At 48.7% G+C, this 23,782-nt stretch overlaps 1 protein-coding gene and 1 pseudogene across 3 annotated transcripts in view; one reads left to right on the top strand and one right to left on the bottom strand.

Moving 5' to 3' along the window:
- The window catches only part of LOC119446475 (carbonic anhydrase 7-like), a 118,051-nt gene that overhangs the window by 45,648 nt on the left and 48,621 nt on the right, over positions 1-23,782 (bottom strand). The gene's annotated exons all lie outside the window — the stretch shown is intronic.
- Positions 5,796-5,938, top strand: LOC119446945 (U2 spliceosomal RNA; annotated as a pseudogene).

The following is a 23,782-nucleotide window of genomic DNA, read 5'->3' as shown; positions in this document are numbered from 1 at the left end:
AACGCGGCCTCTCTCTCTCTCTCTATGCACGTGGAGGCTTCAGGAAGCCGGCGGAGCACAGATGGCAGTCGGTGTATCAGTCTAAAGCCGGATATTGTCCTCAGAGCGGGGCTTGATTAGAAGTTGAATCAATGCTGCGCAGATGCCATCGAAAACGATCGCGACGCGCAATTTTCAAGGAAGTGTGGCTTCGAGGCGAACCGAGAGGGCATGCGGGAGTATATCCATCTCGCTATAGCAATGTCAGATATTGATCGGAATCTTATATCTCACTTTTGTTACGCTGTCTTTCTATACAGCGCGATTATCTGATACATCCTCCAACCTATTTGTATATATACGCGCGTAAACAGAAGTACGAAAGAGAAACAAACGATCGGTATCGTCAAACAACAGGGCGAGGCTGTCGTAACGCGCCCCATCTCAGGGGCGGCAGCCGCCAACTCTCTTACGACGCGTGTCGAACTGCTCAATCGTCTTCGCTGGAAACAAAAGGACGGCGCTCGGCGTTGGCTCGAAATACATGCTAGTTTTGTTTGTCTTCTTCGGAGTCCGGAGCCGCTACCGCGCTCCTGCGCAGTCGCGTATGCCGATAGAGTGATGAGCACGGAACAAAGAACAAGAAATGGAATGAATCATCATGGAAAAAGCGCTACTAAAACTACAGCAAAACAGATACCGCGTTCGGGTGAGTGTCTTCTTGGCAACGTTTTCACGGTATAGCGGAAGATCACACAAAACGAAATGTACGACTGATTATTCTTTCGCTGGTGAGAGTAAACAAGGAAGAGAGAGCCCGTGAGAAGAAAATAAACAAACAAGTAAACAAAGGCCCTGTACATTGAAGTACGATGAAAAAACTGGTTTAGAGAAAAGAATAGCAATAAGCATCAAAGTACCACCCGCACACGTCTTGTCGTGTATAAGTCCAGCGGCTCAACATAAACTGTATAGGGATGGTCGCTGATTGAGACATTAAGTTTTGAGAAAGGCTAATTACACTAATTCTGTCACGTACGCTATAAGGCGCTGAGTCGTGCTCCCTAAAGGGCTGCAGAAAATAGCGCCTCTACCTCTTCACAACCACAATCTCTACGCATTTGTTAACGCTGCTTGCGTTTGGTATAGTACGTTGGCATTTCGACATTATACCGCGTGCTACAGAATTGTAAAATCTCGCAAACAGAATTATATGATATCGCCTGCGGCAGATAGCATAATTCTAGTCATCGAGCTGGATTACTCAAAGAGGCGGACATTACTTGCACGAGAAATCGAAATGCATAATCGACTAATCAACCAAATTTAGCTAATTAACTTTCCACTTATTTACATTACGGCACATATCGCAATGCACGAATTGTAGCTGATGAGTTAGCAAGGCGTATTCAATTGGAACGAATTTTTCAGGATGACAGCAATTCTGATGACAGAAAGATCGTCGTTTGCCGAGTCAGGCAGCTCTTCACAATTTCAGGATGACAGCAGTCCGGATGACAGAAAGATCATCGTTTGCTGAGTCAGGCAGCTCTCTCTCTCTCCCCTCCCTACCCCCCCCCCCCCCAAAAAAAAAAGAAAAAAAAAGAAAACAACGGGTTTAGGAGAACTTCCGCGATGAAGGTCATGAAGGCGGCGTGACGATCACAGCATTGTATACGAGCTATAGCGCGCATTTGTATACACGTACCAGTCGTCTACGAGAACACACATGCACGCGGTAGACGCGAACACGGTTCCCGTCGGCAAGCGAACGTCTCTGATCAGACGGTCATGGTTGCATGCCTACGGTGGCAACCTCAACGTGGTACGGTTCCAAGGTGGACGACGTTCGATAGCTGCCATTACGAGTCACTTCCAGGTCGATTTGTTCGCATGCCAGTGACGTGGGCGGAGGACGCGCGCAGCGACGTTATAAGCGCAACCACCGTATCCGACGGCCGAAAGGCGTGCTTAGATTAAACGTCAAGAAATAGTTGTGCACGCCCTCCTAATGGTCCGCCTTGTCCGATGGCGCGGAGTCAGGGAGGCCGCGATTCGCAGCGGCGTCTCAGTCGAAGACCGTGGCGGCAGGCACAGTGGTGTACAGTTAAGCGTGCATGCCACAGGGGGACGAGGGCAAAAGGCGGGTCTGCTCTAGGGAGCCTACATGCAACGCTGTTGCACGTAGGCTCTTGCATGTAGGCTCCCTAGTCTACTCGTATGCGAAGCTACCTTGGGGCTGACCCATAGCTTCATGCACTACATATGAGCAGCCGCAGGGGCAACGGAGCAACGTTGTAAAACAGCACTTTTGGCCTATTTTTTTTGTGTGTGTGTGTCTGTGTGTATATCTTCCAAAGACCCCTTGTACAAAACATTGCACACTGCCTTCAACATTTTTTTTTCGACATTCACTCGGAAGTGATTACACAATATATTCATTCTGGGTGTGAAGTACGGTGCATGTGTAAATGTAAAGAAGTGGTTTACTCGTATTCTTGTCATCCGCTTTCGGGGAATTTGACACTCGATTGCTCTAGACCTCTGTGTCGTTCCAGACGGCCGAATGCAACCTTGAGGTGTGTTTCGAAATCGCTCAGATTGAGTGAAAATACCGGACGCGGAAGCAACATGGCAATGTACTACACATATTTCCATCTTCATCTGTGCGTTTAAGCAATGAAATGCAGTTTTTACCATAGCAAACATGAGGAGATGATGGAGATAGTGGAGACACGGAGAAGCAGCTTTTGGCCTTTAACCGTGGTATTTAAATTCTAAAATTTTTTTTTCGAGTTCATATATAGTATAGCAGTAGACAATAAAAACCCCCTTGAAGAGCGATGATGTCCCATAGTTGTGTTCGGGTCTCAGGAGGATATAGAGAGAGCGTTTAATGATATCTAGAGAAGTTAGCCTATAGCGACAGACCTGCATGCTATTAAAGGTACCCCAGGTGAGATGATGACGGACGAAAGAAAGGGAGTGAGTGAGGTAAAAAACAAAATTAAATTATGGGGTTTGCACGTGCCAAAACCACGATCTGATTATGAGGCACGCCATAGTGGAGGACTCGGGAATAATTTAGACCACCTGTGGTTCTTTAACGTGCACCTAAATCTAAGCACACGGGTGTTTTTCGCAATTCGCCCCCATCGAAATGCTGCCGCCGTGGCCGGGATTTGAACCCGCGACCTCGTGCTTAACAGCGCAACACCATATCCACTAAGTAACCAGAGCGCGCACAGTGAACTTGAACGTGAAGCGCCAGCAGAAACCTCGTCGACATGCACGTTGATAGGTGTATAGGGACTACCTCGCAATCGCGATCTTTCATGTCCCTCCAGAACAAACTTTATTAACAGGATTTTGAAACATTGAACGTGCGTATTCTGACGAAAAGAAAAAAAAATGTCACAGTTTCGCCCTAAGGGCGAAGCAATGAATGCGATAGCAACACAGCAATGTCATACGAAGTAAGGTGAGCGGCTTTGGTAGCAACAACACGCAGAACTGTTGTCGACGCCATCGGCGTTTTGCCCGCGTTAGCTCAAAATGCGTGCGGCGTTGGTGACTGTTGCTGGAGCCTCTGATATAAATAGGCACTTGGTGCCGCAGCTAAACGTCGCCTCCCTTCCCTCCCCCTCCCCCACGGCCTCTCGCGCGTCCGAAGAAGGCGCGTTTGCTCTACATATATGGTGATTGTAAAGGAGAAAAGAGACGCCTACTTCTGCAGCCCTTAAGCGAGCACGGCGCAGAACGCGCGTTTGTTCTCCGCCGTGCGTTCACTCCCCGTGAAAGACGCGCCCCTCGCGCCCTTTCACTCGCACATACAGCGTTCGGCGCGCGGCGACGATTTCATCTCCAAATGACGTCATACGGAACCTCACGGCGACGGCGACGGCGACGGCGATCGCAATCGCGATCTTTCAGGTCCCTCCAGAACAAACTTTATTAACAGGATTTTGAAACATTGAGCGTGCGTATTCGGACGAAAAGAAAAAAAATCACCACCCCTTCCACTCCGTCAAGATGGTCGTATAGTGAAGCTGTGCATTCGCGGCAGCTTGGCAGGCCCGAACGGCGCTATACTTGCGGGGGATGGGACTCGTCGGCGTCCACGAGCGACGGCGTCCCTAGCGCGTTGCGGGGGATGGATCGCGTAAACCAGCAAGCGAGCAGCGCGACCGTGCACCCACTACTGCAGCAGCCATATTGCTCACCGCATAATGATGATGATATTAGTTTAAATTTTGACAGCGCCACCTCTCGATCGTGTGTGTACTTTAGTTCACAACGCCAACGTTACACATATTTCCGTTCCATGGTGGAAGGCACAGTCGTGCACATTGCCTGTGGCCTGGCTATAAGAACCAGTTTCCACAGCCTTCACGCTAACCGTATTGCTTCGGATCCAAATTCTATAGGGCCAACATTGCCTGGAATCCATCACAAGGAACCCCATCACTTGCTCTAAGTTATATTGTCTATTTCGGTCAACATTTGCTTTAGCGCTTGCGACAATTGCTAAGCTTAAGTAGCATTCCTAACAAGTTCAATACTACGCATGTTTCTTTTTACTTAATCATGACGGCGTTCTTGTTGGAGACATCATATATAAAATAGTAGGATAATATTGTGAACACTGTGTCGTTTCAGAAAAGTATAGAATTCTTTCTCTGATTTCTTTTCCGTACTGGTACTCCTTCCAAACCAGTGGCGTACTCATTGCAAGAGAATCATCGCTCTTGCCAACACTCTATATTAATGGTAACGCGGCGATGCTTGAAGCTGTCGCTGCAGAGGCTCCCCTCTCTAGTCGGGGTCCAGGGCGACGAGGAGGCTGACGCCCTGGCAAAGGCAGCACACCATGCCAGTGTACCCCTCAGTACCGCTGTAACAACCTTCGACTTCGTATATGCAACGCACACCTTACGGCTCTTGACCCGGATCGGCGCGTCGCCAGCGGTCGACCCGCAGGTCCTTTTCCTGATCGCGGCCTCACAATACAGGAGGGGTCTTTCCTGCTGCGGCTCCCGACCGGCTGCTCCTGGACGGCATCCCGGAGGTACCGCAAAGGCCTGGCTCCATCCTCGGCCGGCTCAGCGCGCGGCCAGGTCGAAACATTCGAGCAACTCCTTTGTTTCTGCCCCGCTTTCCTCAAAATTTGACGAATCATTCCACTTGGTGAAGGTGGATGACCAGCAAAGCTGTAGCACATCTCACAAGGTTGGACAAGGGTACGTGCATTAAATTTTCACCATTTTGTAATGGTAGTGACGATAGCTTTGTGCTTACTCTGATATACACTGATTGGTTCGGTTACAACCTCAGACAGAATCCTGGCCTAAGTTAAATCTATACACGACCGCTGTTGAGTAGTTGAGTTGCTTGGATTGGTGTGGAACTTCAAACAAAACTCTTCTAGCACATACTGAGTGAAGCATTTCTTGTCTGGTTTTGAAATGTCCACATTGAAGTATCCAACGATGATCACAGGGGTAGTGACATCATGGCTAAACCATGCAAAGTGCGTGGTCATGAACATCTCGATATCACACTTGGGTGTGCCTGAAGATACATACGCAGTGGATATCACAATTCCATTTTTCGTTTGTACGGCACAGACATCCCCACAGTCGGTGGCGTTGTCCTCTGGCGAGCCAAGGGTGTACGGTTGTACGCAAGTATTGTCCTTTGCGTATATGGCAATGCCTCCTGCTCGTAAGTCTATGTGCTGTTCACAAACGATTCCAGCGTGCCCATCGACTTGAAACAATGCATCTTGATTGAATTATTTAATTATTATTATTATTATTATTATTATTATTATTATTATTATTATTATTATTATTATTATTATTATTATTATTATCATGGCGGAGTACTTGGAGCCTACTTCACCAACCGCCGCGGGTCGGCCCGGTACTGCACTACCTCCGGGATCGGCCCACATTTTTGCCCACGGACACGACAAATGCATTGGGAGGGTAGACGTACACAGCTTTGCTGTAAAAATCGCAGTCGGGAGAACACTGCCGTATGTAACAGGTAAGTATTGTAGGTCTCGACGAGACAACGAGTAATATAGACGACGCACGTATGTGCATGCGTGGTGCGTGCAGGAGGGAAAATCAGCTAAACGTCGTCGTCACGACAGCACCGCGGTCATTTGCTTTCCTTTTTTGTATTTGCTTTATGTTTTTGTTTTTCGCTTCGTTTCTTGTTTCTGTTCGTTACTCCGAAGACCTTTGTGCAAGCGGAACAAACGAGCTGCGCCCCGCCCAGGAAATGTCGAGCGCTAAACGGTACAATCGCCCCCCCTCCCATACCCACTTCTGTTCTCTCTGCCAACGTGTGCACGAGGCAGTCGGGATCGAACGGGACAAGACGAGACGGATAGAGTGAATGTGTGTGAGAGAGAGAGAGAGAGTAGATAATGAAGGGAGTAGGAGGGAGGGGTAACAAGAGTTGAGTTGACCTTATAAAGTAGTATAGTTCTGCGAGCACAGTCCTTCAACTCACCGTTTCGCGTACTGCACGAAAACAGGTGAAGCGAAAGGGCAGCCAGCCACGGTCCCCGCCTCTTGTTCATTAGACGAGTTGTACAACGAGCGAGGCCTCGAACATGGGCCGCCGCTTTGAAAGCGAGACGGCAAGTTTTCGGACGAAATCGAGCTCGCGTGCATCAGTCGGAAACAAGGATTTAAAGTTGATAGAAGGAGAGAGAAAGAAAAAGGTTGAGAGTAAGAACTAGTGGCTCAATGGCTGAACACGGGTGTGTTTTCCAGGCAACCCGCGAGCCCTCAATGAATCAGATAACGATTCCTTTTCATCTATTCGTTCTTGTTCTTGCTCGCATTGCTGTTCTTATCCTTTCGGAATAGCAGATATTCTTGTTGACGTGTTTCGTTGTATATTAGTGGTTCTGTGGATTTTGTGTCCGAGTTCGGTGAGTGTTGTGCTTGGAATGTGGCACACAGGAGAACCCTCACTTGCAAGTGTCCATGAACATTAATGTCGTGGGAACATTTATTTTGTGGAAAATTTTATATTGTTTACGCGAACTTGTTTACGTGAACTTGTGTACGCGATCTAAAGTCTCTGCGCTTTCTGTTTTTGCAGTTGTTGCTCTTGTTTTGAACGTTATGAGCAATACTACCAAGCCAGAGAAGAGACAGATGGCGCTCACATAGGCACGAAACGAACCTCTCTTTAAATTCAGTTTTCTTTTAATGCCGTCCTTGGAACGGGACGGTTCTTTGCATCAAAATACGCTCGCTACATTTAGTTCACCCTCGCCAGCCTACGTTCGTTTTAATTCCCTTTTCTTTACCACGTACAGTGAGGAATGGGGAGGGTAATCTAAGAAACACCAGTGCAGCGTCGAGCCCCGTTCTAGGAAGCGCAAATTGAGGCACTGAAATTCCAGGCTTAAAAGAATATAAACATGATAACGTGACAACTTCCACGACAAGTTTAGACGTTACGGCAATCTCGATTAGGCACGCGCGAGCGCCAGTCACAGAAACGCTGCACGAGCTGTACTTTCCATCGCATACGTACGCGTATACCATAGCGTACTATTAACAAGCGGTAAGCCTTTTCCATTATTATTATGATATTGTTCTTGTTGTTTTCCAAAAGAACTACAGTTATGAGTGAGATTGGATATCAAAGCAGTGAATTATTCAGCAATACGGCGTGCGGTTAGTTCAGTCGCGTTCTCCAAACGATTGAGAAAATTAGCTTTACTCAACCCAGAAGAACGACGCGAGGGTGAAAATAGCAACCGCATGAAAAAAGGCGCATGAATGCTTGTTCATTAACCAGACGATGAGTCTTGCGCCGGCTAAAAGAACGATTTTGGAGTCTCGTTGACCTTTTCAACACGACGCGGCCGGCAAGCCACGGTAACGTGCTGCAGTTCATGCCGCAGATTGTACAGAGTGCATGCTGATTAACTAGCGCGGCCGCTATCAGATAGCATATTGAAGAGTCGAAAGCTTTGCGCGCACAAATCGGACTCGGCGGAGTGGATGCATATTGCTTGTGTATTGATGCTTACATATTGCATATTGATGCATATTGATTACGAAATTTCCACTCCCCTGCATGCACGCGGGCACACACACACACACGCACGCACGCACGCACGCACACGCACACACACACACACACACACACACACACACACACACACACAAAACACACACACACACACACACACACACACACACACACACACACACACACACACACACACACACACACACACACACACACACACACACACACACACACACACACACACACACACACACACACACACACACACACACACACACACACACACACACACGTGAGCGCGCGCGCGCTTAGACTGATAATTTTACCGGATACGCAATGACGCAAAAGCAACAGACGGTATTTTAGCACAACTCGGGCATCACGCTTTAAATCTCAAATAAGTTCGCATTGCGATGCTTCCTCAAAGTCGGTGTTTCAAGGTCCGCTGCCAACCTTCAAGGAAGTTTTGCACCGCGATCGACGGTATGCGTCTGCACTGCTGCTTTTCGTCGAAGCATCGTCGTCGACCTTGCTACATATAGACCAGAGTAAAACGAGAGAACAGGACGCACTCTGAACCGATACATTGATGGTGGGCGGCCACTGAGATTTCCAAGCAAGATACGGCGGAGCTTCCGCCGGGAAAACCGCGTTCGCGTGCCGTACTATACGTCTTTCGTGAATCGCCGTAATTTGCCTGCGACATCCTTCTGAAGAAGACGCGATATAATCTACCGCTCAGGTTTAAAAAGTTGTGGAAACTCGATGTCTCTGCGCATGCCCCCACGCATCTATACAAGGCCTGCGTGATCTTCACGTACAGATTACTGACTCCCCCCTGAAACTTTCCGCCATCGAGAAAGCGGTTTTGTATCTTGCGCTTTGGAACGACGCTTTCAAAGTTTACTTGCAAGATCAAGAATGCTGTGTGATCATGATGACGACAGTGTGCACTGTAATTTGCGCAACGACCACATAGATATCGGTAACACAAAGCCGTTTCTCTCTCTCTCTCTCTCTGAATAGAAAATGCGGCTGCCGAGACACGAGTCGAACCTTCAAGTTCATGCAGGCGCTCACGCATGTCCTTGAATGTATAGCGCTAAACAGGGGGTTATATGGGAGAGAGTGCACACACCACTCTCTCCAAACCTTGCAACACTTTCACGGTTTCTTGAAACACACGCAAAGATATACACTTGCGTCGCGGTTCTATTTTCTTCCCGTGGTTGTATACACGTACGCCTATGACGATCACCGCAGGGTTGGGAATCGAACCAGTGTTCTCGTCGTATTCAGTAGCGGAACGCCAACAGTAGCTGAACCACATACCACTGCGAGAAAACAGTGGTACCTCTACAGGCTCGCTATAACGTTAGTCGAACATTACCCGCTTCTGGGTGAAATGCCGTGTTATTATAGATGCTGGTTGAGGTTGGTTATAGTTGAGTTGATTATTGTTGAGAACGAATTTAATCTTTTAAAAAGCTTCTTTGAGATTAAACGAGTCCTCGTCTAGGGGCTAGGAAGCTCGAATATCCGGCCCTTGGCACGACTTTCTTAATGTTCAGTGCCACGGTAGACAGACTTCGCTTTCTTATGCAGCGTGAGTCCGAACACGATTCCGGATAGAAGTCTTTCGGTTCAGTGATTGCCTGCAACACATCCGCTTCCTCATCCACAGTTGTCATATGCCTACAGCCTCCTCGATCGACTTCTTCACGCATCCCTTAGCGTGCAGTTGTTGCTGGCCATTATACTGGCCAGCTGGCCATTATACTGACTTGCTCCCAGAACGGCCTCTCTGCTCTTTGCGTAAGTAAGCGGTACTTATTTCATACACGCACGAGAGCTGACCCGGACACTTCGGAAAAGCCTATCGGACTAACGGCGGCAACTCCAGTCGATTCCGGCGTTATCCGAATAATTCCAATACGGGAAGCGATCCACCCGGAGAAAGCGAAGAAAACACAGTTCGTTTACCAACCGCGTGCGAAGCTCCGCTCATTTCTTTCTTTCTTTCTTTCTTTCTTTCTTTCTTTCTTTCGTTCTCTCCCCTAAACCCTTCCCTGATGTAGGGTAGCAAACCAAAAGCGTGTATTTTTTTACATACAAATTTAAAGGAGAGGTTGGCGCCTTGGCAGGGAAAACAAAAGCTCGAAATACGCTGAATACAGTCAAGTATCACGAACACTCGCGAAGTTCCCGTTTACATCACCATGTACGTTCCTTCCTTTATCTTTCAGGAAGTATTTCGGGCCGAAATCCGCTTGTGCTCAACCGGAGATACACGCGACTGCTGCTCCCTCGTGTTTCGCGGTTCGCGCTACTGCTCCCGCCTGCGGGCAGGCACTCGCAAGCTCTCTCGATTGGCTCAATCAGATTATACAAGCACGCCGGAGTTGCCATCCAATCTGATTGTGCGGCCGCACGACTGCCGTTGGACTGCGTGTAAACGGCCCTGCTGCGCCCGCTACGTGTACTCGGATATCGCGTAATCCACTATATAGCGACAGCGTCCCGTAGAATTTGTTTTGCGACTAAATTGCACACATGGGATGTACACTAGTCGCTTATCAGAACGATCCCCAACGTTCGTTTTCGGTGCATCCGTTTGGAAAGTGCGTCACGGCGCAAATTTTCCTTCTTTAAATGCGCAGAGAGAGCGAACAGAAGTTTTTGGCACGCCAACCACGAGATGTGTTAGTGCACCACAGCTTGCCAGGTGTGGGAAAAAAAAAAAAAAAAGGTTAGAAGAAAAAGTAGATAACAGTAGAAGATAACGACATTTTTAGAATAACTCGCACACACCGGTAATCGCCCGAATTGTGCGCCCGGTCAGTCAGTAAAGGACACGAACTCTTTTGCTGTAGAACTTCATTAAAATGGGCCCTGAAAGAGCTTTAGTTCAATACGGCTGCCAGTTTCTGTATACGTTCGTTTACACGAAGCTGACGCGAGCGCGTCGCGTCAGAAGTCGTAGTGAAATGGACCAACCCGACCACGTTTGTTTACCAGGCGATGAGTGGTTATGCAATTGTGCAAAGTTTGGTATGACCGTTTTGAATTGAATTTTCAATAGTAAGCATTACCGGTGATGGAGGCGGTTTCAAGCTCAGAAGCACTCTCGTTTATGTCGCGCATAGTACGTACGTGTGTGTGTGTGTGTGTGTGTGTGTGTGTGTGTGTGTGTGTGTGTGTGTGTGTGTGTGTGTGTGTGTGTGTGTGTGTGTGTGTGTGTGTGTGTGTGTGCGTGCGTGCGTGCGTGTGTGTGTGTGTGTGTGTGTGTGTGTGTGTGTGTGTGTGTGTGTGTGTGTGTGTGTGTGTGTGTGTGTGTGTGTGTGTGTGTGTGTGTGTGTGTGTGTGTGTGTGTGTGTGTGTGTGTGTGTGTGTGTGTGTGTGTGTGTGTGTGTGTGTGTGTGTGTGTGTGCGTGTGTGTGTCGACGGATGGATGGATGGAGTTAAACTGATTTGCCTCGTATTCAGAGCGCAGCACTACATAGCACAGAAGCAAGCCCTTGAGAGCCTGTAATTAGCCCTACGTCGCCGGACTCATGCGCAACGGGTATATCCGAGGCGAGAGAATCTCCCAACGAAGCTTTCTGTAATGGGCCGATCATGTTTGAACGGCTGACGGGCAATGCGCGCACCGTCGGTATAACGAGCTCGCTGACGAGCCGGCCGCGTCCGCCCATAAAGAATCCTGAACGGTTCCCGTACCGTTGTCCAGAACGGGCGCTTCAAAGAGTTTTCGCGTGTTGGCTCACATGACGACCCAAGCTCCTCGGAATACCCCGCAAGGGTCTCGAACCGTTGTCACCACGCGCTTGATCCTTCGTCGAAGCCACCGCACCTTTCCCGCTGCGATGCGACGTTACTTCGCCGCCGCCTCTGTCTTGGGGTGGCTTTTACGAAAGCCTACTCGTTACTCACTGTAATGGCTGACACAGCTATACGTATGTGCGACTCGTGGGGCTGAGTTGAGTCGCCTCTAGGGTTTTATTCTCTGTGACGGCGACCCAGCGCAACCTTGTTCGGACTGTCGTTACAGCGGCTAGATTCGAGACCATCCTCAGAAACGACTCTTGGATAGTGGCCACGCTTCGCTGGTACCGAAAGCAACGAAGGAATTATTGCAGCTCGTGAAGTCGACTGACCTCGGTGGACATCTGTAGACTTGATGTGCATGCCCACCGTTTGCGTGCAGCTAGCTATAGTCCTCTTTCGCTCGCTTCATCTTTAGTTTGGTCACCTTCTTCTGCTGAGGAGAGCCAATCCAAAGAGAGCTCATGTGTCGGCCAACTGTAGATATACGTATATAGATTGAACTTCTGCAAGGCAAGTTCTGTGAATTAGCTTAGTGCCTGTATTCTCCGCACAACTTTAGCAGCAATTTGTTTTCGACGTGTCCATTTCTTTTTCTGCCTATCTAATTCATGCGGTTTAATTTCGCAGACACTTATGTCCATTTCATTCCCCATCAAACCAAGTACAACGTCGTCAACTTCAATGCTCAGGCAGCCCATGCACATTTTCTAACCTCCCTACGTTATAAAGTGACTAGTCAACACCTGGAGAGATCTGGATGTCTTGCGGATCGCACTTGGTGGTATCTTTAAGATAAACAAGATTTCTCGCTCCACTCCAGGGGCTCATGTTGGCGGTTTGTGGGATGCTATCTTGACGCAGATGATGCGCCGAATCGGGCGCGCGGACGCGTGCGTCGTTCACAACAGACGACGTGGCCTTGATTGACCGCAAGTATTTCTGCTCGTCGAGTTGACATGGCAAACAACGTGTCGCAACTTGCATCATCGCGTGTTTCACGCCCTCCGAACGAAGATAAATCGTCACTCGACCAGATGTCGAATCGAAGGTGACAAAGGAAGAAAACGACTCGTCAATCATCGGCGCGTCAAGGGGGGAAAAGGTTAGCAGAGAATTAGGCAAGAACCGCGCTAATTGATTCTCTCACGCAGAAAGCTACTATAGAACGGGGTGACGCGAGATGGGACCGGGGAAGGACACAGTCAGGAAATGACGCCTAATTAGATAATTGAGGAGGAAAGAGGGCTCCGCTGGAGGCCTGATGGATAACACACGCTCAACGAAGACGGAACACACTGTGGAATAAATATTGACTCGCTACTTGCAAACAAGAAATAAGGAAATATTTTTATGAAGCTCTTTAAAACGGGGCACCCCAAAGAGCAGCACTGAATCAGTTTGCATTGATAAAGCGTTCTTTCAGAACTCTATCTTCATAAAGTTCATGGGGAGAGGTTGGTTTGTTGCTATGGCGTAGAAAATGACCGCCAAATATTCTTCTTTTTATTTCACGCCGAAACCACAGCGCCGATACGCCAGTGTGACGTCACAGATTTCAACGCTTTATCTTTCTTTTAAGGGGGGCGGGAGGGGGTAGAGGGAGCTAGACGGGGGCTATTTAATGCAATGAAAGTTGTCCAAACTCTCTAAGTTCAGTCTCATCATCGCTATTTTAGAGTACAATGTAGACCACCTTTACCAGTAAAAAAAAAAAAAAAAATACCTATTGCCTCAGCAGATGCCCTTAAATTTCACATCATGGTGAGCTCGTGTGCGAACTCCAAGGCAGTGTAGCAACCTGCCATTTAAAAAAAAAAATTCCTTGTTTACGTTTTCTGACTTACCAAGCCTTTTCTCACGCTAAGAGCGTTTCCTTTTCTCTTTCTTTTTTCTTTTTTAGTGGTATCGTAGAAAAGCTATTTCCTATTACAGCTCAAATAAATGAAAAATACAGGAGTCTGTCAGGCTATCCGCCCCACATTCAGATGAAAGCGAAGCCTCGTTCCATTCGACGAGCGTTGAAAGTGTTGCCAGTCAAGTGCTTCTACAAACACCACCTCCTGCGTACCCTCGACATGGGTACCACAACAGGACAATAAAAACAAACAGAACCTTCCGTATCTACGCGTTAGCGTGGTTTCACGGTATAACCTTTAAGAAACCCATATGGCGGCATACTTGCACAGGTAGTTATGTCACCGGAGCCAACGTTTCTATAGAGTTTGTATGTACAGTAACTCTATACGTTTCTAGAAGGGGACTTGTTTTCATCAAGTCTCCTTGAAATGTCTTGTTTTTGAGTTCCACCTAGGTATAGTATTATAGGAGAGTGTGCTATCGACGAGGTTGCAGCGCGTACAGCCTAGAATGCTGCCAGGGACATTCTCTGCGTTTCCTTTTTTTTTTAAATTCCTGGCAAATAACAACAGCGCACTGGAAAACGGAGACGAAGGAAGGCGTAGACTCAACACTAGCGCTTGTGTTGTGTCTACGTCTTCCTTCGTCTCCGTTTTCCAGTGAGCTGTAGATTTAGAGCGATAGCTCTACTACTCCAGGTACAAACCCAGAAAACACCTGGTTCCGTAAATCTGACCTTCAAGCTCAGCCAAGGTCAAACTGGGACTTAGCCTGCCACTACCGGCGGCTGCTGCGCACGCCGCGTGGGCGACCATGTCTTGAAAGCGATCTGCGATGTGGACAAAGTGCGCGGTCGCGCGGGCCTCATCTTCAAAGCGATCTGCGATGCGTACAAAGTGCGCCGAGTGCGGGTAGCTTCGTATGCGCTGTGCTTTCGACGCTTAGTTCGCGTTGAAGCGAGACGCAGCATGAAGGTCAATTCGCTACAGCTGCCGCGCCGAGCAGCGTCTGTGTGTTGTCTTGTGGTGCAACTGTAGATGCGGTAGTTGATGACTGCGCCGAGTAGCGTCTGTGTCTTTTCCCAAAGCAAGCGAAACCGTGCTATCGCTCGACAAACTTGGTTTAACCGCGTTCAACCACGGCAAATTTTTTAGCCACGAACCACTACCAACTAGCGCAGCTTTCTATACCCCAGAGTAGTTTTTTCCATATTACTGCGCCGTAGTGTATACATATCCGCTTCCCTTCTGCAATACGTACTAACGAGACTTTCTCTGGCGGATATACAGGCAGGATGCAAACGATCCGAGCGCCGTCGTCTCCGCGAGGCTTAAACAAAGAAAGCGTCGCCCATCACGTGTGCGGCGCTCGCCGCCGGCAAACGGAAATCTGCCGGAGAAGCTCGTGTTGCACGCGAGTGTCCGTCGGTTCCCACGACGCGCAATCGCCCTTCTAGACAGTTCTCGCGAGCCGCTCGCGTGCGAACACAAGCGCGACTGCAATGTGCGGGCGGCGCCGCGCGCGGCCCCACGCTGCGTAACCCTGGCCATAGCTATGCCCTGGCCCATTGCGAGAGCCCACCTTGACCAGAATGCACAGGCACGTCGTATATTGTTGAGAGCGCGGACATGCATCATACGCGCGTGTGCGCGTATTATACATGTCGCACAGGACATGTGGCTCGCGCGAGCGACCACATGTCCACAGACACAGACCAGGCATTTCGCAAGTGCAGCACCAACACCACCTAGATAGAGCACAAGGCCTGTTCACTCCGATCCATGACGTCATGCTATAACCTAGCCCCAAATTTCCATTGCCAGGGCTGGCATGACAAAAGCGGTGACGTCAAAATCACCACGGTTTACTCGGGAGCATTCCCGCTATAGATTCTATGTCAGTCGGGTCAGGTATAGCATGACGTCATGGATCGGAGTGAACAGGACTTCTGCTATCTAGGTGTTGTTGGCAGCACCTGCGGTATATGGATACGGTATAGAGGTCAGCGACGCAGCTCGCGCTTGCACTTCATCGCGCTTTCGCGCCTGTTAGCTTAGAAATCCAAACGAAGATAGTGGTAAACATGGAAAAGAGGGAGGCTCGATGTTATTAGCAGTGGAATGTCGCTGAATCCAACGTTTCGACAGAGGACGTCGTCTTCGTCAGAGCAGCAACAGCAGCCTGTAGGCTCCGACGAAGACAAGTCATCTCGTCAGAACGTTGGCTTCAGCGACATTCCTTACTGTACCACTGATAATCACTGTCAGCTTAGGGCTTAGGTTACTCGAGTGGCCGATGTACGGGCACGCTGTAAGAAGGGAGAAGTGCGCCTTGTGGTGGAGGCATGGCGCATCATTAATAGTGGCATAGCGCGTGCGTAAGTCAGCCCTCGATTCTCCTGCGCAAACAGGAATTGTCACGCCCAGAGGGTTATCCTTCGCGAAGGCCCGCACGTTTCCCTGATTAACGGGTTTGCGCGCTGCCTTCCCTTATTTGCTTGCGCAAATAAGTTTTGTGTCTTCTTTATTTTCCGCCACTGTGCCACCTTTCAATCGATACCCGGCGTTTTGAGTTGTTGTTATTGTTGTTGTTTCGTTACTACTTGTGTTCTTGATTGCACGCCTGCCATTCTGTAGCATACCCTCCCTATTCCAGCGTCAGCAAAAAAAAAAAAAAAGTAATTTATTACGCCTTACGTATAGGCTGTACCACTTGATTTTCACTCTCCACGCCTGGGCTGCAAAGAAATCATATTTCACTTTCGTAGCATCCGTGACCTTTAGACGTTTGCTCGTGACTGTATGTTCAATGTGAATGCGTGACATTGCTGCCAATAATAAGCGGTGCATGCTCCTGCGAAAACCAAGCAGGCCGAAAAACAAAATTTCACGCGTTCCTCGGAGATCGACACGACAAGGGGCAGGACCATCGCCGAAGGAATTCCTGTTAACCGAGGAAGAAGAGCAACTCCGCGACAAAAACAGAAAGAACCTCGGAACTCAGCCAGTCTAGAACGGGAGAGAGAGAGCGGCGACGACAGACTGCGACAACCATACCTCGCAGTGGTTGCGCCATAGGCAGAATGCATCGGCATCAACGAGAGGCCCTACGAGGCGGCCCCGCGAACAACGGAGAAATGAAACGGTTTATCCTAAGGCCGCGAAATCCGGAATGCACGGCCCTGCAGAATGAGTTCATGAGAGTGGCTCGTTGGGCTAGTTGGTATACATGGTTATACTAGGAGAATGCCAGCAAACTTGAAAAAAAAAAAAAATTAGAAGCAGACATAGACAAAGCGGCGGGAAGCCACCTTCCTGTCGCTTTGTTTATGTCTGCTTCTCGATTTTTTTTTCAAGTTTGCTGGCATTCTCCTAGTATAGCCCTGCAAAATACCCGAGCAACGACACATTCCTACAGAACGTGCTCGTTCGTCTCCTGAAGGGGGCACTTCGGAAACGCTTCTGACTGCATGCACCACTCCTCACCGCTCTAGGCTGTCGAGAATCGGGAAAAACAAAAGTTGAGGCGTCACATGAAGTTCACGTAGAAAGCATGCTGTTCGCACTCCCCCTGAAACAAGAATAAAGCGAATTCCGGATGAACTAAGGGAAGCGGTAAGGTCGCTGTCATGTGAGCAATGGGTCTGTTAAGCAAGCCTATTCCTCGACAGGTAAGCTGCACATGGCGATTAAAAAAAAAAAAAAAAGCCACAGCTGTTCCATAGAATACCAGCGAGTTTTAATGAATGGGGGCCCCCGGTTGAGTTACACACTGGGCAGCAGCTGCCGAAGATGAGTTCCCAGGAAGTAAAACGCGAGAACTTGCGCGGGCCATACATCACGTTGCACTGTATACGCGTGACATAAAGGCGCAACGCCAGCAGCCGGCAGAGGACTGACACAGCAGGGAAAACAATGACACCCTGGGAACGCAGCTGTCCTACACAGTACAGCACGGCAGACCAACTCCATGCCGCCCGACCAGGAAAAAAGAACGTAGAAATGGTCTCACGATACGTGAGTGGGTTGCGTCACGTGGCAGAGATATACCAGGTACGGCCGCAAAAGATGGTCTGCGTGGGGTATCCATATCCTCCAAGCGGCACAGGACGCACAGAACACAGGACGCTGGCAAACATCTGCACGTTCGAACATTCCTGATCGGGCATAAATAAGATCATATGGACGCCTGGCCAAGCGGGGTTGGAGGGAAAGGCGGTGGACAGGGTCGCTCGAGGGCCGATCACCCGATCACCCATCACCCTGCCCCTGAGGTACCCGTTCCAGTATCGTGTGACTATTCGTCCATTCTAACTTATAAGGGTACCCGAAAAAAATACCCCCCCCCCCCCCCCCCCCCCCCAACCCCCCAACCCCACCCCCGGCGTTCACTCACCAATGAGGAGGCCGACTTATCCAGACAGGTACCTACCCCGATTTCCACCTCCTCAGTAAAATCATAGTCCCCATAATAGATTGTGAGAAAGTATTGAGGGACTATGGTAAAATACACCACGTTACCCTTCACGCTGCCCGTGGTGTTCCGAGAATCCACTCTATTCCACATCACATGCCCGTGTCGTGGAATCACTACCTACCCCCTCCCCTCCCCCATCCAACACCCGAGCGCGGAGCGGTGGGAGTCGCTTCTAGCCAGCGAGGTCCTGGACGATCAGCTTAGCCAGATTGACAGGGCACGCGGGGCGGCGACGGGCGTGCAGAGCCCAGGACTGCCTCCTCCTCCCCCCCCCCCCGCCGCAGGACCAAGAGCCTCCGATCTTCGAAGACTAAGCGCGAATCTTACAATCGCCCAATAAAGGTTTTCATCCATCGGCTCAAGAAGGGGAAAGTCCCACGCATCTTGAATTTTTCGCTTAGCAATTTTCGAGAGTCATCAACCACACAGAGTCTGAAATACCACAGTGATGATAAACGAATCCTGAAAGGGAAAAAATTGCCATCCGCCCGACCATGCAGTAGCCGAAGCTACATAGAAAACCCCATGCGGGATTCTTTCCAGAAAAGAAATCTGCTCGCCTCCCTAGTTAGCTGAGATGGTAGAGCGACCGCCCCGGAATGGCGTTAGTCCCGGGTTCGATTCCCGTACCTGGGCAAGTTTGTTTCTTCATGCACGATGATTTATTTCCTGAGAGACCAATGCGGGTTTCTTTTGTATATCGTCGGCTATCTGTGGGGTGAATGCCAAACTTTCCCTGTCATGAATCTGCTCCCGCCTTGCGAGATTACGCAGAACTGGTTAGCAATAGACAAACTCTAAAAAACGAACACACGTGTCTAGGTTGCGTAGGAAAAAGTTTGGGGAGACAATGAACAAATATTGGCATTTTGAGGAACTGAGGGCTGTACCCGAGATGTCACCACACTCATCGAAGAGACATTAGTCTGTATGGCAGACTGTCTTCACCGGCGAGATATAAATGTAATGCCGGCGAACGATGTCATTTTTACAACGTTTATCGCGGGCAGCGCAAGATCCCGCACGTGTGGATATCTCCCTAAAGTACACGAAAAGGTATTAAGGTTAGAATAGGGAATAAAGGAGATCACTGACGAACCCCACGTGTAACAGAAGGGGCGCTTTTCCAGCCGTCCAGTTATACAGCTTGGTGGCGCAACCCACCACCTCGTTTCAAAGTGTTCATATTAGTGATGCAAAACTATCGGTAAATTGACTATTGATAGCATCGATAGTTGTTTTAAAACTATCGATGGTGCTACTTTCGATAAACTATCGATAGAGTGTCACCATCGATAGTGCAGTCGGTGTTACTATCGATAGTACCATCGGTAGTGCTTGTACGTCCTTGTATGTACGTGTGTATACATTCGTGAGCAGACTTGTTTAGAGCGCTGGACTAATGTGCTGCGGAATAAATAATAGTGCGCAGCTGCTGTGTCAAGGGCAACATGCTCGTTCCTTGCCTTTATGTCTATATGCAGCTTCGATTCAGTTCAAGCACTGACCTTGAAACCGAGCAAGCATATACGTGCCGAAGTAATAATTCCACTCGAATTCAGCTCAGAAGCAGGCGCGCCAAACCATGCATCTCGGGTCGCTGTTGCCAGAACAACGAGGACATTTGCGACACTAACACTTTATCCAGCAACTGTACGTAGGGTGCATCTGCAGAGCTCAGTGATGGGTAGACGGCGATAACGAAGAGTCATGTCATAGTTATCACCACCGCCATGATACCACGCACTCGGGGAACCAAGTTTATGCTGCAATTAGTTCACGCTGTTGATTTCATACTATCGATAGTACTATCGAAATTACTATCGATAGCGCTATGGAAAGTTTTTTTTTTACCATGGATAGTTCGATAGTGATTGAACTATCGATAGCATCGATAGTATTATCGACAGTTCTGCATCACTAGTTCATATGCATGCTTACAGCGCTTGAGCGCGCGCGTGTGTGAAGGCTTCCTATATAGATCTAAGAACAAAGTGTTGCGCAGCCGACTCACTAAACATGGATATGGTTATCAAACAATATAACGAGATCATGCCCCAAAACTGAAGCCAGACCGCCACCTGTGTGTCAATAGTTTTAGGCTGAGGTTCGAGCGTCTTGGCAAGTTTTATGTGAGGCCATGGTACCATAAGTACAGCCAAAGGCAGTACTTTAGCCAAGAACAACAAGCTTTTATGTTTCAGTTATCCATGCGCTTACATTAAAAGAACGAGATAACTTGAACTGTGAACGGAAATCTGCTGGGGGGGGGGGGGGGGGGGGGCTCTTTCAGACGGTATAGAGGCAAGCGCTACAGCTGCATCTTCCGCAACTGGAAAGAAGATGCAGGGCTGCCACTCGAGCTATTATGCCCGAAATGCTCGAGGGGCGCTTTCGCCGATGGCGCCGTCGTCTTAGTGCTGTCCCGTTATCGACGGCGTATGCGCCGCTAGCGCACGCCGTCAATATATATATATATATATATATATATATATATATATATATATATATGAAGGGCTTCGAGAGACACGGGGTGCCTGTTTTGGTAACGCGTGCTGGGAGCTGGACGTTCATCTGTTGTTGTTGCCTCCTAGAAGTTTTGTTTCTCGAACTTTTCTTTTTTCAGGCTTTGTCCTCTTTTTTTTCTAAGGACTTTTAAATTAAGTTGTAGGGTTTAACGTTCCTAAACTGCACACCGTGCGTTATGAGGGGCGCCCTCTAGTGAAGGGCTCCGTATTAATTTCGACCACGTGGGGATCTTCGACGGAATACTAAAGTGCTAAATCAGTTTCGACTGGTAAAGTATTCCTTCAAAACCCCATTTTCGTTGATTTCGCGCTAATTGGTCGGTTATTAGAAAACATAGACCAATGTTCCTTGTTTATTCTTTCTTTTTTTTTTTTTTTTTTTTTTAGTTTCGAGCAGAAATCTAAGCGCCGGTACGTCTGCGTGCCGTCACAGATCGCGAAGTATTTTAGCCGTTGTGCCTCAGTAAAAGTTCTTGCAACTTGTTAAATTCAGTCTCCGGATTTTTCAGAATACAATGTCGTCTATCTTCACAAAACATATATATATATATATATATATATATATATATATATATATATATATATATATATATATATATATAGTATAACTGGGTCCGAGCAGTCGCGTCAAATTCCATGACGTCACGGCTGGCTGGTGCGGGAACTTGAAGGCGGCGTCACCATCAGACCGTTGTTTTCGCGTCTGGATGGATGGATGGTTGGATACTATGAGCGTCCCCTTTTAAACGGGGTGGTATGTTGCGCCACCAAGCGCTTGTTCTTATTTTGCCTAATGTCCTACCTATATTTTTGTTTTTCTCTCTTACGAAGCTCCCTCCCGCAGAAAAAGTGTCTTTTTTTTTTTTTCGTAGAATAATAGTTTACTAATACAAACTCAGAATTGTTTTATCTTTAGTGTACCTTTAATAAAATGCAGCTGAACAGCAGCGTTTTTTGCATGAAGCCCCTGCCGAGATGCGGCTGCCGCGACCTGGAAATCAAAACCGCAATCTCGGGGGCCATAGCCATAACGTGGCATCTGAGATCACACTGACGCCGGTGCAATCTCAGAGGCCACGGACATGTGCCACCACGGCGCGCGTGCCAGAAATTCGAACGGCCGCGTTCGCGTACGAACAAAATCCATGACCCGTGTTCACAAAACGTTCTTATACGCTAGACCTTGTTCGTAAGATCAAATTTCAAGCCAATCTTGATGTTGGGCATATTATTAGCGAAGGTCGCTGGCCAATGGCAAATAGCGCTAACGAAAGAAGAGCTTTGTGAATTCGACCCCATGGTTTCTGTACTATTCAGTGATTGTCCGAGTGCTTCAAACACAACTGCGTCGTCTTTGCCGTTTTCAAAAGGGCGGTACGATACCCGCGTTATCGCACCTCAATTCCGCCAGCCACTACAAAAAGAAAGTTAGTAAGAACCAGACACGACCAGTTTTATATGACACTGGAGCTATAAGAAGTGTATATTCCCCTAGTCCGCGAGCATTTTCGCATCAGCGGCTTCTGTTTCTCCGACTGTATATCGCGCCTGCCCCGAAAGTGCTCGCCAACTGCAAGAAAAAGTTTTGAACACACTCGTGGAGCGCCATCAGAAGTTCCGCCCCAGCGAAGAAGCGCGAGAAATACAAAAAGGAGAGATAGGCTACGACGACGATGAAACGCTGGAAGGAGGAACCGACTGGGAGCAGAGTGCGAGGGCTGAGCACGGTATCTCGAAATTGGTTCGAAGAGAGGAACCGCCGGCAGAGTAAGCGATATAAACTGAATGAAACTAAAGAAAGAAAGAGATCACGATAGCGGAACGACCTGCGCACGTGGTCACTGAGGAAACTGGACTCGCAGAAACCCGCCTGCTCTATCTCAGCTTCCCCGTAAACTGCTTCGATTCAGAAGCGAGCAAAACAAAAATAAAGTAGAAAGAAAGAATAGGAAGAAGCAGGTGAAAGAAAAAAAAAGAGACGTATACATCAACAAGAGGTTGAAACAGAGGCGAGCTGTGTCATCATAGTAGTACCAAAGCGATTCCAGTTGCGGTCGCAGCTTCTCCACTTCTTTCTCTTTGATGTCCTTAGCTTCTTTTTCAATCTTCGCGTATAGCGATTTTGAAAAGACAAAAAAAAAAAAAAAACCGCCGGTTGTTCCGAGTCGGACAATACACACGCGGTTCAACTCGTTCAATTCTCAGATACCCGAGGAAAAAAAAAAAAAACACACAAAAACATATGGCATTGGAAAAGACACGAAACCGAAAGTATAGGCGTATATAGAAAGTGTTGGTGATGCACTCTGCAAGCAACCTGGTTTGCTGCGCGCGGAAGGGTAGTCCGGGACGGTGGGTATATGTAGCGCTGTACAGCGCAGCGGCGGCAGTTCGTATAAGTACGCGGCAGCGGTGAAGCCCGGGAGGAAGGAAAGGAGGAAATGAGGAAGGCGAGGGCGGTTGTTTGGCGCCCTGTTTCCTTCACTCACTCCGGGGCCGGCGGAGCTCGGCCGCTCGACCGTGAACTGAAAGTGCGGCGCTGGCGGTCGAGCGCTGACGCTGCGCGCCAGCGCGCTTATCGGACGACTTGGGCGGCCGGGGAACGCGTGAGAGAAGGGTTGGGGAGCGTGGCGGTACGTCTGAAGGGACCGTGACCGTGCGACCGTGAGCGAACTGCCCCGAGGCTGGCAGCATCCCTACGCTACCTACCTCGGGGAAGGGGTGGCCCGTTGGCTGGTTAAATTCTGTTGGTGTTGTCAACTTAAAGAATAAATAATGGGGTTTTACGCGCCAAACCACGATCTGATCATGAGGCACGCCGTAATGGGGGACTCCGGAATAATTTGGATCACCTGGGGTTCTTTAACGTGCACCTAAACCTAAGTACACGGGTGCTTTCGCATTTCGCCCCTATCGAAATGCGGCCGCCGTGGCGGGGATTTGATCTCGCGATCTCGCTTAAAGCAGCCCAACACCATAGCCACTAAGCAACCACGGCGGGTTTGTTGTTGTTGTTGTTGATGATGATGATGATGATGATGATT

The sequence above is a fragment of the Dermacentor silvarum genome, chromosome 3 (genome assembly GCF_013339745.2).
Source record: "Dermacentor silvarum isolate Dsil-2018 chromosome 3, BIME_Dsil_1.4, whole genome shotgun sequence".
In the NCBI taxonomy this organism is placed as follows: Eukaryota; Metazoa; Arthropoda; class Arachnida; order Ixodida; family Ixodidae; genus Dermacentor; species Dermacentor silvarum.
This window is presented reverse-complemented; position numbering and strand designations above follow the sequence as displayed.